This window comes from Stegodyphus dumicola, chromosome 9 (genome assembly GCF_044657685.1).
Source record: "Stegodyphus dumicola isolate Sdum_Otavi_A_Nest chromosome 9, ASM4465768v1".
Taxonomy (NCBI): Eukaryota; Metazoa; Arthropoda; class Arachnida; order Araneae; family Eresidae; genus Stegodyphus; species Stegodyphus dumicola.
The window spans coordinates 189,767,634-189,786,122 of NC_140776.1; the positions used below are offsets into that span (position 1 = coordinate 189,767,634).

Consider the following 18,489-nt stretch of genomic DNA (forward strand, 5'->3'; position numbering starts at 1 on the left):
AGAAAGGAAGTATAATAGTAAACTATTTAAAGATTATTGTTTTAATTTATATGAAAGGTTAATTTCATATAATACCTTTTTATTATTATAATTTATATAAAAAAAGGCTAAACATAACTGATTGGAAGCATAAGAGTAAATAACTATTTCAGATCATCATTATAATGTATATAAAAATAGCTAAACATAACTGAATGGATGCCTGCATCGCTATTTCGCTACCGAGTTATCGCTAAAGATAATTTCATCTCGTTAGTTGTTCAAACATAATTTTCTATAATGAATGATGCCTTTTCTTTAAAAAAATTCTATTGCAGACTTTTCGTCATGGGCAATTTCGAAATTGTTAAATTCATACGATATCAAAAAAGGATTTAAAAATTTAACTAGTATTTCAATGGCGACTTAAGAAGTATAGAACTTATGCAATCTGAAATCAGCGTGTATGCTAGATTTCGCGCACTTTAAATGGGACGTTTGGTAGATTTGGCGCTTTTGCGTGTACATTTTTGCTGCAATTTTTCACGGTCCTCAAAACGGAATAGTACCAAAGTACTTACATATACATATGAATTTAAAATATTTAGTCGCAGTACCGCGAGAGTCCAGCTGCCGTGTAGTTTTACGCCCTACACCCCCGCTAAGAGCGGCCCTGGGTAGCGGCCATAGCTTGCCATTTGATCCGAATTCCGTGTAGTCCCACGTTATCAGCAGCGATGAAACGGCCATTCCATTGTTTAACACCGTCTTTCCTTCAGTGCAGAGCTGCCCGCATAGAACTGGCAGGAACACTTTGACGACAAGTCAAATCTTCAGGCCAACACAGCCGCATTTCTGGTGCCTGATCGCCAGGAATGGTGATCGCGGTCGACCAGTTCAGCCATGAGTTTTCAGAGATGGCGGCAGTGTAATGAATTTTCTTAAGCTTTCGACGGGAGCTAATTATCTGACAGATCCACATCCCGCCCAATACCGAAGTTATAATTTGGGGTACGGCTTCGTTGTGCGTCTACCTTAGATCGCCGTAGCAGCTGTACATAAACATACCTATAAAACTCAAAGAAAGAATTGTATTTACTTGAGCAAAATTCACATGCGTCAAAAAATTCGATTGAGCCGTTTTAGTTTACCTTCATTTTCAATTAAGGAATTAAATTATATTGAATTTTAATAAACTTTCATTCTAAAAGTACAAATGTCACGTAACTTATTTTGGTAAATTAAACGTGAAATTGCACGAACTATAAAAACACCATTAAATATTGTTTTAAAAGAAGGTCACCCTCCTTTTCTCGTAAATTAAATACAACTTACATCCTATTTAATTATTCTAATGATATTATGAAATAATTTCTAACAAGGAAGGTTTTCTAATCTTGATTTCTCAATTTTTCTGAAAAAATGTTTATGATTTATATGTAACAGTAAAAAAACTACCTGCTCATATTCTATTGATGAACAAAAAATTACAAAGAATAACGAGATTTGAAGACGCAGCGCTCTTTTATTTTATTCTCTTCTAATAAATTTTAAAATTTTCAAAACGTAGGTTTGAAAAATCATCCTTAAGTTGATCGATTCACGCAGGATAAAAAAAAAAAAAAAAAAGTTTTCAGATTTTAAATTAGGTCCAAAGGGGACTTTAAGGTTTTGTGTGTTACCTTTATTTATTAAATATCATGTTCTACGTACTCAAACTACAGAATTCAGTTCAACAGCAATATAGCAAAATAATTTTAAAATGAGTCTATCTTTAGAATTTCCGATATAGAGTCTCGCACGCTGGAAATAATTTTTTTTTTCGTACAGTGTAGCCATTGCTCGCTTTCAAATCGTTTAGTTTTTTTTAATCAAAAACTCTTTGGAAATGTTACAAAATCTGAAATCGATAGTAAAACAAATTTCAAATTTAAATTAGGACTTCCGCATGCCCATATTCTATGGAAGATTACGTTACTCAAATTTGGATGGCTCTAGGTATTGTTGTTTTATCACAGTGCGAGAAACATGCCTCCACTTATGCAGATTCTTCATTATTTCATTTCTTTACATATAAGACAGGGTGATAATATAGGGTGGCAACGATTTGAAAAGTGACACAGCCTTTTAAAGTTTTCGACGCGAAATGCCAAAACGAAATTAATAGTCCTTGAGGGCAAATTGCCCCGTTGGACCAAAAAACAGATTTATTTTGGCGGTCAGTTCATACAAAATAAAAGATTTAATAGAAGTGATGAAAATTTAATCCTTGAAATATTAAGTCAAAATACTAGAAAATCTGGAATCATTTTACTGTGGAAAAGATGACTCATATTTTGTCATTTTAGCACTACCACTACGATTCGTAATGTTAAATATTCTAATGATGGATCGAATGTATAGCTCAAAAGAAAATGCAATAAAAAATTTATCAAAATAGCAATCTGTTTTACATCGGTTGACACCGGTTGGTAGTTAGTGAACTGAATGAAATTACAAAAGTTTCAAAAATCAACGCAGTCGAGACATTTGATGAGACATTTTTATGTTTGGCAGTGAGAGACATTTGCCCGGTGAGTAATGTAAATACTAGCCATCTCCTTTAAGAATTATTTTTTTTAAAAGGCTACAATTTTTTTCACTTATATAATTTTATTTTGAACACATTGCACGCTACAATTTGAATTTTTAAAATAGTTTCTTTTATTATGTCTCAGAATTTCACTACTTTTTCCCTTATAATCGCGTAATACAGAATTAAAGCTGTCATGCTTTTAGCCCGAAAGAGCTCTTAATCTCCAAACTGTATTTTGCGTAGAATCACCAAAATCGTTAAATCACTTTTCAAATTGTTGCCACCAAATATTACTGTCCAGTATTGTATATAAGGGGTTCATACACCTTAAACCCCTTAACACCCTTCGAATATGTGATTGCAAGAATTGGGATATTTTATTTATTTTAAAATCAATTACTTCCAACTTTTTACAGCTGACTACATAATATAGCTGCTTTGGAAACTAGTAACCAGAAAGTTTGTGTTGCCACAAATATTTTTGTAATTTAATCCGCTTTGTGACAAAATTTTTCGTCACGTTTCCACCTTGCGCGCACGATATTTTAAAAATGGCTAATGGTACATACTCGAAATCGGATGGAATTCTTTGTATGAGCTCTATTTTTTAACTGAACCAAAAATCCGATGAATATTTTAATATTAAAAAATTTTATAGACGAAAACATTACAGATTTTTTTAATAAAATACATTTTATAAACTCGACTCCCAATAAAATAAAAATTTAACATGAAATTCTTAGAATTTTTGATTCACAGTAGTTTTCAAATGTTATAAAAGCTATATATTAAATATGGAATTAAATTATGCAATATAATGTTTTAAACTGTGCGCGCAAGGTCGAAACATGACGAAAAAGTTGGTTACAAAGCGGATTAAATTATGAAAATATTTGTGGCAACACCATCTTTCTGATTACTATTTCAGAAAGCAGCTATATTATGTTGTCAACTATAAAAAGTTGGAAGTAATTGCTTTTAAAACAAATAAGTTATCCCAATTCTTGCAACAGTCACATATTCGAAGATGTTATGGGTTTTAAGGTGTACGAGTCCCCTTAAAGAAATTAAATAATGAACAATCTGCATGAATGTACGTATGTTTCTTGCATTGGGAAAAAAAACAACGATACCTAGAGCCGTTCAGTTCTGAATAGCGTAGTCCTCCACCCGAACATGAGCATCTGGAAACCCAAGTTATTTTTTTAATTTCGAATTTGTTTTATAATCCATTTTATATTTTGTAAAGAATTTTTTATTTAAAAAGTCAACAATTTTATAGCGAGCAGTGGCAACACTACGGAATAAAACATTTTTGTGTTCAGTGCGCGAGACTGTCTAACGGTTTGGTTTGGTTTATTTAATTACGGCAAAGCACACTAGGGCTATCTGCCAAAGGGGAGGGATGCCTTCGTGGAGGACTTTCTAAGGGAAACTGGCTCGTATACACGTTACACATGGAGAAAACCACGAAAACGCCCATGCAGCCACACCGTTCGCGAGATTCGAACCTCGGACGGAACTACAAGTGTTCAGAGACTTTACCGTTCGGCCTCTAGTGGGCCCTGTCTAAGGGAAATTCTACAGATATGCTGCTTTTAAATATTATTAGCCCAAACGTGTAGGTGTATGTAAATGAAGAAAAGCCCCTTCGGACGTAATATAAAATCTAAAGGCTTTTAGACATTTTTTCCCAAATTCATTATTTGACAAAACAACTGCCGATTCCCTTTTAAATTTGCCACCCGAGTTATTTTCAGAACCAATCACTCCGGTTGATTTGGCGAGAATGGGTCCTATAGCTTCGTCAACTGCAGTTCCCCTTAGACTGTCATATTCTTTTAAAGTCTCAGCAATAAGATTTCTCTTTCTAATATACCGTATTTGCAAGCAGAAGACCGACAAGCAGATGTTCAGTCGTTAGAGCTTGTTTTCCTCGAACAGGACATGAGGAAGCCACTTGCCCAGTTCCCATATTATCTCAAGTTTATAAAGATCGAATGGTTTCGTCAGATACTACAAATCTGTATTCAAGCTCCTGGCATTTTTAATTGGGATTTTACTTGATTTTGTCAGCTGGACTTTACCGAAGACCAACACAAAGTTTGTCTTCAAGACTCTCGTGTCCAGATGAAAATCAGCTGAATCACGTTTCAGCAGTCTATTATCTCTCTAACGTCTCTCGAAGTACGCATTATATTCTTTTAACGGCCTCTGCAGCTTTACTTCCGAATTTGTACTTGTAAAGCAAAATAGGCTTCAAAATCTCCTTTTCCAACGACGTATTTTTTCGAAGACTGCGATTCCTAACAAAACCGATAGCGAAACGTGCGATACACTGAATCTCTACTAAATAAGGTTTGAAAGGAGTATAAACGTATGACGTCATCAGAATCAGTTTGATCACACTAAGCACAGAAAGTAACTGTTCTTAAAAACCGCACGAACTTTCTTGGTTACTTGCTATAATTTATAATTATGTAAAGAAAAATATTAAGTTCCTTCATTTACATTGAATAAACACTTATTTTTCCTATTCAAAAGGCAATGCAGTTGTCTGGATTGGTTGTCATATTAAATTCGAATGTTATAACTTTATATTTCTCTAGGAATGTTACACATGAAATAATTTATAAATTATTGATAGTGTGTTTTTCTTATTAATTTGTTTTTCCTTCAGTTACAAGTTTTATATTCCAAGAATTTAAAATAAAAACTGAAAATTGAGATCTTTTATCATTTTGCTAAAACTGCCCATTTGTTAAGAGATTCAGTTCTAGTTTATATTTAAATACATTAAAGGATTAGGCAATTTTTTTATTAGTTAATTCAGACATCCATGTCCAGATTTTAAATGTAATTCGGGAAATAATCCCACAAAATAATATCTATTCTAGTAATAGTTTTTATTTTATTCGATATCTAATATACGTATAAAACTATTTACAATTTAACGAAAGCAGTATAAATAATTCATGGCTTTATAGCCATGAATAATAATACGGACAATAACTTAACTGTTAAAATTATTTTAAATAAGTACTATTCTATATTATGAGTGCTAGATTTTAAGTTTATAAATTTTCACACCCAGTGATTGGCTTCTCAATCTTTCCTATGAATAAACATTAAAAAATTTTAAATCTAGATCGTTGCATGACGGTAGGAAGAAAAATCTATTGAGATGATCTAGTTATTAATTTTCAAATATAAAACTCCTAACTTATCTAGAAATAAATTATATTAAATTGCATTTTACTTGATGTAAATTTTTCACTCTAAAGTCATAGCACATTCGGAACTTGAATATTAACGCAACCACCTTGGCGCAATTTGGAAATATTTTTACACATAAGAAAGTAAAACACATGGGGTGAAAGTTCGTGGTTTTCACACCTTATTAATAGAAAAATTCGAATAAAATCCATAATGATCATAAGTCGATAAACATTATCAATGTATACATTATCATTATCTTCTACATCATATTATCTTCGAGATACATTATCATATAAAAAAAATTAAAAATATATTTACGGGTGCCCCTTAGCGATTTTTGGCGGAACATGGACACCGAGTTTGTGCAATTCTTGGACTTATTATTTTAGATTTGTATAGCTGCAATTTTTGCGCCAAAAATCGCTACTACACAAATCCAAGATAAGAACCAATTCAGAAGTCAAACAACAAAAATCAACAAATTGATTTTTGTTGTTTGACTTCTGAATTGGTATTTATTCGGCGTGTTATTGTGTCCAAAATAAGAAGTCAAAGAATTGCAAACTTGGTATCCATGTACAAATCAACCTATTTTCACTGAAAAAACATCAGAGCGTTGCGCACCCGTTGACTTTGTCTATGTACACATCGATTTATATTCACTTAAAAAGTCAAAGGACCAGCCAACAAAAAATATATAATCTCAATAAACTACATTTTAAATCAAACAATGAAATAACATAAAAAAGGAAATTCATCTTAGCACTACATGAAGGAAATATCCACTTACCTTATTTACGTGTTTTCTGCCAAACAAAATTCTTTAGCAGCATCCAAAAACTTTCTTCTTATCTGAACTAGAATCTGTACTGGCTAAAAAAATAGCACAAGTAAATTAAACGAGATTCTTGCATGAAGAATGTTTGTTCAGTTTTTTCTTATTTTTTATTCACATCACATACAAAAACACATTATACTGAAAACTCCAAGTGCAATTAATCCGAGAAACAAGAAATAAAAAGCTAGCCTAGTAAGCCAAAACTACGTTACATAAAATTCTAAAGATTCGTTTACATAAACATTTACCTCAAGGCTTGCCGGGAAAGAATTCAGACGACCGTTAATCACGCCGCCTGATTACATGATCCCTTTATTTTTAACAACTTCTCGCCCTCCATGAATCACAGGCGTTCATCAAACTTGTATATAAACAGTATACACGCGTACAAAAAAAAAAAAAAAAAAAAAAAAAAAAAAAAAAAAAAAAACACGAGTTCCAGACACAAGGGAGAATTTAAATGGAACATTAGGCAATTTAAATATAACATTATCCAAATTCAAAAAAGCAATATTCACCTTTTTTAGAAGATTATTCAATGACCCCGTAAGAGAATACTCACAAACAATGTACTCACAAAACATATTTGTAAACACTGAAGATGAAACTTTAGTTCTGAAGTTCTAAACTGTGCAAAAGTTGTACACGACATCTGATAACCGATGACTCTGTTTTTACCTAGCAAGCCCTATTCGAGATACAAAACGTCGAAAGGCAAGCAAAAAATGAATCTGCCGTCGTATTACTAACCACTTCCCAGATGAGCAATGGTTATCAGTAGAATATATTGTTGTTTTTATTCTTTCGTTTAGGAGGAAAAAGTTGAACAGCTTTTACCCAAAACTGTTCAGCACGATTATATTCATCAGCAGTAAGAAGACCCATTGTACTAGTTTTCCTTCAAAGAACATCAACAAACCGTAATACCCAAGAAGTCACCTTCAGTAGTTTGCGTAAGTAGTTTGCGTAACAGATAATTGATGTTAATAAGCAATTAACTTATTAACATCAATTATCTGTTTGGAAACAATTGCGGAACTACTACTTACAACACAAGCTTTATATTCAGCTTCAATCTCCTGGTCTATTGAGTCATATTCAAATCTCTTCGGCTGGAGCCAAGTATTCTACTGGTACAATAACCATTTTGGGTCCTGCCACCATTTTTTGCAGATAGCAAATCTTTACTAGTTAATTCTCCTGTTAACAAGTCCGCAGGGTTATCTTTACCTATACAATGTCTCCATGCACTGGGATCTGTAGTTTTTTGAATTTCTAATACTCTGTTTGAAACAAATTGCTTCCACTTAGATGCCATGCCTTTTATCCAGAGTAGCACAATTGTTGAATCACTCCACAGAATAATCTTTCTAAATTTTTAGGAAGATTTTTACAATATTTGTCTGTTCTTGCTGCAATTTCTGCACCCATTAATTCTAGTCGAGGCAACGTCACGTTTTTAATTGGCGCTACTCGTGGTTTAGAAACCATGAAGCTAATTTTAAAAGTGCCATGCGGTGTCTTGTACTTAAAGTATGCAACCGCTCCAAAAGCTTTTAATGAAGCATCAGAGAACATAACCACTTGTGACAAAGGCTCTTGCCAACGGGCGCAAATCTTGACTCCTAACCACCTTGAATTTCGTGGGCGTGCTTTGATTTCAAGAAAAGGGAAATTAGTAACAACAACCTCGCATAAAATATTTGAAATTTTAAGCAAGAATTATTTACTCAACAGAAAACAAAAAGAAATTTCGTAATGTTTAGCCCGAAAGGTGTTAACCCAGAAGGGCTATTTTCGTTTTACTGTTTTGCGTCGATTCACTCACTGCGTTGATTCACTTTTCGAACTGTTGCCACCAAATATTATCGCCCTGTATTATATTTAAAGAAATTAAATAATGAAGCATCTACGTAAATGTATGTATGTTTTTCGCATTGTAGCAACGGTACCTAGAGCCATAAAATTTTGAATTTCGTAATCCTCCAGCGAATATGGCCATCTGGAAGCCCTAATTCGGAATTTGTTTTATTATCTCTTTCATATTTTGCCACATTAAAAGTTGTTGATTAAGAAACTCTGATTTCAAAGCGAGGAATCGAAGAATGGAAGTACTGCGGAAAAAACATCTCCAGCGCCCGAGACTGTGTATCGAAAATTCTAAAGACAGGCTCATTTTAAACTTATTTTGCGATATTACTATTAAACTGAATTTTATCGTTTAAGTTCGAAAAACATGATATTTAATGAATAAAGGTAACACACAAAACATAAAAAAACTTCCCTCTGTGCGTAAATGTAAAATCTGAAAAAAGCTTTCAGATTTTTTTCTTTTTTAAAATATGATTTTAATATTCCTGAAGAATAAAAGAATAAAAATAATTATTTTTACCTTAAAACACATTTTTTTTTTCAGAATTGCAATGCAATGCAAGATCCATTTGCTCTCCTAGAAATAGTAAGTGTTTGCAGAATTCCTTTAAAAAAATAAATTTTATAAATATTTTCTGAATTTTATTTGCAGGAGAGTGAGTGAGTGAGTGAGAAATTATGGCGCAAAAACCAAAGATGATTATAGCACGCCAAACATGAGATGGGATGATTACAATTGATGATTTAAAATTCAATAAATAAACAAGCAGACAAATCTACCAAACCCAGAGGATGGAGTCATATAAAAACAAATTAAAAGCACGTATTAAAATTCAAGACACAGTCTTCAAAACAAATTAAATTTGGTAATAAAAGCCAGTCTCTTTCAAATAATAAAACAAACCACAATTGACCTCTCTTCCGATTAAACGGTCGAGAGGCAAGTCACAGCTATTAAAATATTTCTGGCGAAGCCTATTAAAACATTGACACTCAATTAAAATATGACGAACAGATAAACAAACATTACAGTTAAAACAAACAGGCTCATTTTCAGCTTTTAAAAGGTAGCTATGTGTCACTCTTGTGTGACCAATTCTGAGGCGAGCCAAAAGAACTTCCTCCTTACGATTTTTGGTTAATTCCCAGTGCTCAATTCTAGGTTTTACATGTCTTAATTTATTATGAAGCTGAACATCCCAAAGTTGCTGCCATTTTTTTCGGATCTTTTGTTTCACAACACAACAGATGTCTGCAAAAGGGATGAGACGACTGGACAGTTCAACAGCACATTTTGCTGTGATATCTGCCAGCTCATTCCCTTTTATTCCCACATGCCCGGGAACCCAGCAGTACAGGATTTCATATCCACGATTCATTAAGTTTATATGTATTTTGAGAATATCCACTATTACTGGATTTTGAGTATTAGGAAAAGCTTCTATTGATTTAAGAGCACTATACGAATCTGTATAAATTATAAACTTTTTGTAGCAGAGCCTTGAGATGTATAAAAGACTATAATATATCGCAGTTAATTCGGATGTTAAGACAGAGAAAGCATTGTGCAAGCGTCTGCCCTCCATGTGGTCTTTAATTACATATGCCATCCCCACATGATCTTTTGACTTGGACCCATCTGTATAAACTGGAAGATAACTGCTATATTTGTTCCTGTGCTCAGCGAAGAGTTGTCTGTAAATAATCTCGTTAGTGCTTGCCTTCACATGATACTTAAAAACATCAAGAAGCTGAATCTGTGCATTTTCCCAAGGTGGGATTTCAAAATTCTGTACTGCTTGGGGGTGCATATCAGAGAGGGAAAGTTCCTCAATGACAGGGCGAACTCTTAAAAGAAATGTAGGAACACAAGATGGACGTGTTTCAAATAAAGCGTTACACACATCATCAAGTAAGTACAGCTTATTGGGATGTTCAGGTTGGGATAGAATATTAAAATATTGCAGAAGGGACAATTGTTCACGCCTCAGATGAAGTGATGGTTCATTACAGTCAACATACAAGCTCTGGACAGGAGAAGTCCTGAAAGCTCCTGAACAGATCCGTAGAGCTTGATGATGAACAGGATCCAGTTTTAACAATACTGATGACCGGGCGGATCCGTAAACAACTGAGCCATAGTCCAGTCTAGAGCGAATTAGAGCTCTGTAAATGCGAAGCATGGAGCAACGCTCTGCACCCCAGGAGGTGTTCGCCAAGACTTTTAGAATATTTAAAACTTTGGTACACTTTTTTCTCAAGTTTAAGACATGAGGAAGGAAAGTCAATTTTCGGTCGAACATCACCCCTAAAAATTTTACTTCTGATGTAACTGGAATTACAGACCCATTGAGGTATAATTCAGGCTCAGGATGCAGACCTCGCTTTTTACAAAAATGCATGCACTTCTTCTGTTTTGAAATGCATGCACAGTCTTCTGTTTTGAAAACGTAAATCCTTGTCTTTTTGCCCATTCCTGGATCCTGTTCAAAGCGATCTGGAGCTGCCTCTCTACATGTCTCATATCCGCACCCCGACAGCTAATTTGTAGATCATCAACATATAAAGATCCTGAAATGGTGGGAGGAAGTTCTTTTAATACAGAATTTATTTTTAGGCTGAACAGAGTTACACTGAGCACACAGCCTTGAGGCACACCCTCTTCCTGTTCAAAAATATCTGAAAAAACAGAGCCAATCCTTACTTGAAAAATCCTAGTATTCAAGAAATTCTGAATGAAAATTGGTAGGTTGCCGCGCAAGCCACTCTCGTGAAGATCCCGAAGTATACCGTATCTCCATGCTTTATCATAAGCTTTCTCAATATCAAAGAATGCCGAGACTAGGTGACTTCTTCTTACAAAAGCTTTTCGAATGGATGTCTCTAAGAGGAGCATATTATCTACGGTAGTCCTCCCCTTTCGAAAACCACTTTGATAAGGCGATATAATATTATTCTTTTCCAAGAAGTAGACTAGGCGGCTGTTTACCATTTTTTCAAATAGCTTGCATAGGCAACTCGTAAGGGCAATTGGCCGATAGTTGGAGGGATTCCTTGGATCTTTCCCTGGCTTGGCAATAGGAATTACAACAGCTCTCTTCCATGCACTGGGAAAAGTATGCTCCTTCCACACTCTATTGTAAAGCGTGAGAAGGGCATTCAGTGACTTATAGGACAGATGCTTTAGCATATCGTAATTCACGCCATCGAGACCCGGAGACGACCTATGTGTCTGTAACAAAGCTCTCTTTAACTCTAGCACAGTAAAATCTCTATTATAAGGCTCAAATTTGGAAGAGTTGAAAGCGATGGGATTTTTCTCAGAGCGTTGCTTGATAGAAAGAAATGCAGGTGAGTAATTTCGGCTGGAAGAAACGGCAGCAAATGTCTCACCAATAATATTAGCAATTTCTTCTATGGAGCTAATCACTCGGCCATCTTTTTCCAAAAAGGAAAGTGAGTGGTCTTTATATATTCCGCATGCTTTTCGAACTCTTTCCCAAACCCGCTTACTCGGCGTAGAGGATGTTATTGACGACACATATGAAATCCAGGAATCCCTCTGGCTCTGCCTTCTTACTTTTCGTGCATTTGCTTTGGCTCTTTTAAAGGCTATGAGGTTTCGCAGGGTAGGATATCTACGAAAAATATCCCATGCTTTTTTCTGTTTTTTCAGTGCTTCATGACAGTTGCGATTCCACCATGGTCTCGTATATTTAAACATTTTTCCTGATGTTCTAGGAATCGAAAGCATAGCTGCCTGAATAATAATATTAGTAACAGCTTCAACAGCGTCATCGATATGCACACCTTCTACCATTTCCTCTGTCAGCTCTGCAACGGAAGAGAAGAGTTCCCAGTCTGCCCTGTCCAGGATAAAACGAGGGACTCTCGACACGGGGTTTGCTCCTCTTCGTGCAAGAGACACAAAAATAGGATAATGATCGCTGTTGTACAGGTCATTTCCGACACTAAAAGTGCAAAATGGCAACAGAGATGGTGAACAGATGGCAAGATCGAGAGCGTGGAATGTCCTTGAAGGCTCATGGAAGTACGTATCTTGCCCATTATTCAGGAGACAAAGGCTGTGATCTTCGATCATCTGCTCAATTTGTCTTCCTCGGCAATTTGTATCTTTACTTCCCCAGAGTGGACTATGGCCGTTAAAATCTCCTATTATGATAAAAGGCTCAGGCAGCTGCTCTATTAGATTATTTAAATCTTGCTGATAAATGTGCTCATTTGGAGGCAAATACAAAGAAACAAATGAAACAACCATATCAAGATTTATTTGAGTAGCGACAACTTGGAGGGATGTCGTCAAAGGAAGTACATTCGAGGGATAATCCAGTGAGGAGAGGAGACCTACACCTCCACTGGCACGCTCACCTGCAAGGTTATCCTTCCTGACGAAAGAAAACCTCCGAAGTTTTGCATGATGTTCGGGTTTCAAATTTGTTTCCTGTATTGCTAAGCACACAGGATGATACACATTTATTATAGATTTGATGTCCAGCAAATTTCGGTGGAAACCGCGACAGTTCCATGAGACGAGGGTGGCCATTATGACTGATTTTTGTTCTTTCTGTGCTCTTGTTTGGTTTTTCGTGGAAGTAGATGCCTGGGAACTTCTAAACCCTCTTCTACTTCCATACCGTCTGAATCCGCAGATTCAGAAATCATATCGTCAAGAGAGCTATTGCTAGGACTTCTATTTTTATTAATTATTTTGTGACTTTCAGTTTTAGGTTTACTTTGAATGACTGTTTCTTTTTTTGTATTAAATGAGTTGCATTTTCCGTTTTCTTGGTGGATGTGGTTGGTTGGGTTTTATTTGGTTTAGTGTGCGTGCCTATTGATGTTTGGGTGGCAATGCTACGTGTTGTTTTAACTGCACTGGCATAAGATTTGTTTGATTGGAGCTGTGTGCTTTGAACTAGTTTTCTGGCTTCAGCATACGAGATGTTCCTGGTAACTTTAAGAGTCTGTACTTCTTTTTCGGATTTCAATTTTGGGCAGAGGCGTGAAAATGCTGGGTGCTGACCCTTGCAATTTATACACGAAGGCGCAGCGGTACAATTTTCAGAATCGTGGCCAATCTGTGAGCATCGGGCGCATGTGAGGCTGCCACGACAAGACGTCTTAGAATGGCCGAAACGCTGGCATTGGAAGCATCGCATAGGGTTGGGAATATAAGGTCTTACAGGAAAATTTAAATATCCGGCCTTAATATTCTTAGGCAGATCAGGCGTGTTGAAGGTAAGGATCACGTGTTTCGTATCGATCAACTTACCTTCCTTACGCATCTTGATCCGCCTAGCACCGCATACATTTTGGTCGGATAGCTCGGAAACGATCTCTTCTTCAGGAACGTACAGAAGGTCGAATTCCGATATTACGCCACGACAATAATTCAGTGTCTTATGTGCTGTTACAGTGACATTCGCTTGCCCAAGTTTAGTTATTTGAAGTAAAGAAGCAGACTGGATGGCTGAGATTGTATCAATAAGCAAGTCTCCGGAGCGGAGACGCTTTATATTTCTCGGCTCACCAATACAAGACTGGATGTATTTGTTTATTACAAAAGGAGACATCTTATGCATTTCGCCAGAAGGACTAGAGATGACTAGGAAACGGGGACTATTATTATGATTTTTTTCATTTGTATCTGTTCGTAATTTTTTTGCAGTAGACTTTTCAGAACTAGGTTGAGTGACTGGTTTAGCAGTAGTCGTTTCAGTACTAGGTTGAGTGACTGGTTTAGCAGTAGGCATTTCAGAACTAGATTGAGTGACTGGATTGACTTGAGTGACTGGAGTGACCTCGAAATCTTTTATTAAGTATATATGTGAGTTAGCCATAGTGAAAGAAAAAATGATTCGGGTCCGACGGCCCCGCCCACCACGGAGCCCAACAAGGGAACACAGATTCCTGTGTTAGGGCTAGCTGGACCTATACGCAAACTGAAGCCCCACAGTCGGCTTTCCCGAAAGCAGGTACTCCCGAGAGCTTGACTCCAAGCCACTGACACAAGGACTAGTGACCAGCCGATTGACACCCGTGAGGACGACTAAGGTGCCTCCCGTTTAGCTGAAGCAGAGGCCAAAGCAGTGTGTTGGGGACAGTACCTCGCCCCTCAACTACCAGGACCCTCTTTTCCAGCGACACGGGTCTCCACGCACGGCAAACACGTGGACAGTTTTCTCGCCACTCGAAAACTAGAAACAAGGTCTGTTCCAGCCTCTCGTGACGAGCCCCAAACTCCGTAGAGAGAAACCACAAGGGAGAAGGGAAGGGAAAAAGTACCAGCCAAGAGGAGAGGAGACGGAAAAGAGGATAGATCACTGGGGCTCCAGGATCGTGACACCCGTCTCACCAAGAAGATGATCCCCTGAAGGGCTAGGGTACCTCGGGATTGCCACACCCGTACTCACAAAAGTGAGCCCCCTGAGGGATTATTTGCAGGAGAATTATTTAACTTAAGATAAATCTCTCTAACATGAATTAGCAAAATACACTTCTGGCTGAAGCAAATTATTACAAGAAAAGAATATGGTATTTAATCATTAAAATTATTGTATTAATTATTAAAATTATTGTATTTAATCATTAAATACAACTGAAAAATGCTCTGTTGAAATTACTGTGTTGAAAGATAAAATTTTACTATTCCTTTGTTATGCAAGCCGCGTATATGATGAAATTTTGTATCAATACTAAATTTTTCAGATTCTACAATTTTATTGTTGATTCATTATCTTTGGAAAACTTTAGGAGTTTGGGGTAGATTAAAATCTTCTGTTAATTTTAATAGCCATAACAATTCTTGCGATAGTGCAACATATTCAGCTTCTGCCGAGGGTAATGAGACGCATTTTTTTTTAAACCACGAAATACAATTTTTGCCTAACAAAATTACACTTCCTGATGGGGATATTTTCTATCTTCAGTATCTTGTCCCCAATCAGCATCTGAATAAACTGTAAGATTAGGTTCTTCATTCGACGAAATTTGCACAGATAAATGCTTTGTCGTGTTTAAATAGCTCATGATTCTTTTTACAGCATTCCAGTCTTTTTGACGTGATTATTACACTTTCTGCTAAGTATGTAAGTTGAAACTGTGATATCTAGTCTTGTGAAAGACGATATATAAAAAAGACTTCCAATAAGCTTCAAATTTCTCATTTGAAATTAGGAAATTTTCTTCCTGATTTAGACTATAATAATTTGTTTCCATTGGTGTAGTGTAGCGAGTTTCGCTTCTTCAAGTTGAAATTGCTCGACTAGTTGATTTATTTTGTTTTTCGGAGATAAGAGATAACTTCCATCTTCCTTTCGATTTATTTCCATGCCTAAGAAATATTTAGCTTCACCAAGATGTGTTATTTGATAACGTTTCATTAAATCGTTAATTACTTGAAGAATGAGTGCTTCTTCTGTAGAACTTATTAGAAAATCAAGATATACAATTCAATTGATTCTTCGATGACGATCCTCTTTTGTGAAAAGACACGGATCTGCTTTAGTTTCACTGAACCCAAGATTCTTCAATGTAATTTGAATTTCTGCATTCTAGCCCCTAGCTGCTTATTTGAGACCATAAATCGACTTCTGCCATTTACAAACTTTATGTCTTTCTTCCGGAACTACGAATCCGTCTGGTTGTTCCATATATATTTCTTCATTTAAGTTGCCATTCAAAAACGCTGTTTTAATATCTAGTTGATGTACCTTGGCATTATTATATGCTGCCCATGCTTAGAAAAATCGAATTCTAGTGTGTTTTGCTACTGGTGAAAACGTTTCATCATAATCACTGCCGTATTTTTTCAGTAAATCCTTTGGCTACTAATCGTGTTTTGTATTTTATATTTTTACAAGTTTCAACATATTTGGTTTTAAACACCCATTTGCTGTCTACTACATGTTTTTCTGGTGGTAAATCTGTATAAATTTCGTTTTCTTTTAGAGAGTTTATTTCTTTTCCCGTCGCCTTGATCCAAGCTTCTTGTTCACATTTTGGTAAGTTTAGAATTTCTTCAAAGCTTTCTGGATCTTTATTTTGAGATAATGTCGATTCTTCGTCTTCTGCTTTGCAGAAGAATCTTTCCGGTGGGACCCCTTTGGTTGATCTACTAGAAACCCTTCGTTCCACATTTTCTTTACATTAACTCTTCAGATCATTTTGAATCTTCTGTAAAGTCATCACAAATAGACATTTCTTCATAATTTTTTTCATCGTTTTGAGAGTTGTCGAGATGAATTAATTCCAAATCTTCAGCATTAGTTTCTACATGTTTGTCAAATATAGGTGAGTTTTCTGAAAATTTAACAGTTCTACTTACTATTATTTTCCTTCCAAGTACATAAATCCTGTTATCCTTCGCTTCATAAAAATCGTATCCTACGAATATTCCTTCTTGCGCTTTGTTGGCGAATTTCCGCCTTTTTGTTTGTTCACATAATAATAGGCTGTGATAAGGTTACATAAAAGAAGAAGAGACAGAAGATTTATATGGACAAGGATGTCTCGTGAGAATAAGCTGAAAATTATTATTTTTTTTAAACTTACGAATACGTTTTCAATAGTTGTTAAAATAGTCTTTATTAAATTAATTAAATCGTTGGCAATGTTAAAAACGCAAGCTCGAGAGCCATGAATTGCTCTCGCACGTAAAATGTATAGAATTTGATTTTTGAGTTAGATAGGTTTTTCTCTGCAGAATTGTATGTAGCCATTTTTTTTGCGTTCAATAAAATTTTTATGCTATGTTTTGTTTTGAACCTGATGTCACAACCCAGGTTTTGCATAGCGGTTTCGGCCACTAAACCACAACAGTAAATATTAAAAGTTGGTGGCAGCTTTTAGGGATTGTTCCTGAGAGTAAATTTAGGAACGGACTTTTTCGCCTGTGAACTCGAGTTTTATGTAAACAGTCAAGACTTTCTTCTCCTCAAGAAGATCTAATTTTGCGTGCAAGGACAGTTCGCGTGGTGAAGCCTCTTCAGTGACAAGTGACAGTGTGTCAGAAGGGAACGTCGGCGGAAGCGTGATCTAGTGCCGCAAAATAGTGAAATTTCCCGGAAGAATATCCAAGTAGTGCCAGGAGAGTCAATCTTTTTAAACAGCTTCCATTTAGCATTCCAGCTTTAAAACAGCTTCCATTTTAGCAGAGAAAGGCGTCTTCAAAATTGGTGAGTACCATTTTTGTGATTTTGGAGAAGTTATGCCAGTTATTCGAAACTAGGCTTATTTTGGATATAGAGCAGGAAAAGGTTGCCTCTTAATTAGCATTTTTTCATATACGCTTTGTTTGTAGGCATAGGTATTATCATTAAGCGTTGTAAGGCAATTTTTGTTCAGAATTGTTAGGGAATTATTCAGTTTTGGAGAGATAAACCTGTTGTTTTTGTGTTACTGTTTTTCGGGGTAGGTTATTTTTCTTTAATTTTCCATAATGGGTGAGTTTATGAGGAAATTTACTAAAACTCTGCTACTGGAGTTAGCGGAGGAGTTTGAAACAAATGTGACTCAGGCAAATAGAGTAAGAGAAATTAGGCAGGCTATTCTAAATGCCAAGGACTATGAAGAAGCTGCGAAAGAATACGCGGCAAGAATTTGGGCTGCGGCTGAGCAGAGAAAAGCAGAAGAAAAAGCCGAGCAAGAGAGAGCAGAACGGGAACGGGAACGTGAACAAGAGAGAGCAGAACGGGAACGTGAACAAGAGAGAGCAGAACGGGAACGTGAACAAGAGAGATCAGAGCGAGTTTTTGAATTGGAAAAGTTAAAACTGATGAATGTGGAATGAATGATGACTAATAGCCTAGCTTCCACAGTTTTGAAAGTTGAACAATCTAGAGAAAAAAAGGTTAATTTGAAAGACCTAGTACCGCGTTTTGAACCGAGTAATATAGATATTTCATTATTCTTTATGATATTTGAGAAACAAGCTCAAAAAGAGAACATTAATGAGATTGATTGGGTCTCGCAATTAATTCCTTTA

At 35.8% G+C, this 18,489-nt stretch overlaps 1 long non-coding RNA gene across 1 annotated transcript in view; it reads right to left on the reverse strand.

Moving 5' to 3' along the window:
- The window catches only part of LOC118183520 (uncharacterized), a 78,496-nt gene that overhangs the window by 54,520 nt on the left and 5,487 nt on the right, over positions 1-18,489 (reverse strand). The window contains exon 2 of the long non-coding RNA XR_015043167.1: positions 6,564-6,646. This is a non-coding gene — a long non-coding RNA (uncharacterized LOC118183520). The remainder of the gene's footprint in view (positions 1-6,563; positions 6,647-18,489) is intronic.